This window comes from Lolium rigidum, chromosome 1 (genome assembly GCF_022539505.1).
Source record: "Lolium rigidum isolate FL_2022 chromosome 1, APGP_CSIRO_Lrig_0.1, whole genome shotgun sequence".
Taxonomy (NCBI): domain Eukaryota; kingdom Viridiplantae; phylum Streptophyta; class Magnoliopsida; order Poales; family Poaceae; genus Lolium; species Lolium rigidum.
Genome location: NC_061508.1, coordinates 96,806,363 through 96,807,560, shown reverse-complemented (window position 1 = coordinate 96,807,560; position 1,198 = coordinate 96,806,363).

Genomic DNA, 1,198 nt, shown 5'->3' with positions numbered 1-1,198 from the left:
CTAATTTCTGGCTATTTTGCCTTTTTTTTAAAATCATGTGTCGCCTTGGAAACGTTGAGGATGCTGCTGCCTCATGGGTCCCGCATGTCATCCTCTCAGCACGATAAATATTTATTTTTTTGGAAAAAATTTCAACTGATTTTTGGTTTATTTTTTTCTTTCGATCCTCTGCTGTCTTTAAAACGTTGACGTCGCTGCTGGCTCATGGGTCTCCGATGTCAGCCTCCCCGTACAAGAAACATGTGATATCTTGACTATTTTGCAGACAGAAACAGTGTATTTCGCTCTGAGCTATTTCAAACGGATAAATTAAATCTTTATTTTTACATAAACAAACTTATATGTTGAATCTCCTTGTTTTTTGTTTTTGCGAAGCATAGGACTCTCCTCGTTTCTTTTTAGAAAAATCCGAACTTTCCTCGTTTTGGAGTGGGCTGAAATTGTACGAGTCAAAAGGCCCAAGTAGGATAGTTCGAAGGCCCGGATGTCCGGATGCAGCCCAATTGAAATCTTTCTTTTCTTGGATTTTTTCACCCCCGATTTCTGGCTACTTCATTTTTCTTTTGGTCCCGTGCCGCCTTGGAAACGTTGAGACCGCTGCCGCAAAATGGGACCCGCATGTCATCCTCTATGTACAATAAAATTTCTTTTTTTGGATTATTTTTGGCACTCATGGGTCCCGCATGTCATCCTCTATGAACCAAAATTCTTTCTATTCTTGGATTTTTTTGACCCCCGATTTCGGCTACTTCCTTTTTTCTTTTGATCCCTTGCCGCCTTGGAAACGTTGAGAACGCTTCGCTAAATGGGACCCGCATGTCATCCTCTATGTGCAATCAACTTTCTTTTCTTGGAGTTTTTTTGGCACCTCATATTTGGTCACTTGCCTTTTTCTTTCGATCCCCTGCCGCCTCTCAAACGGTGATACCGCTGTCGCTAAATGGGACCCGCATGTCATCCTCTATGTACTATCAAGTTTCTTTTCTTGAATTATTTTTGGCTCCTGATATTTGGTCACTTGCCTTTTTCTTTCGATCCCTTGCAGCCTCTCAAACGGTGATACCGCTGCTGCTAAATGGGACCCGCATGTCATCCTCTATGTACTATCAAGTTTCTTTTCTTGGATTATCTTTGGCTCCTGATATTTTGTCACTTGCCTTTTTTTTCGATCTCATGCCGCCTTTGAAACGTTAAGGAC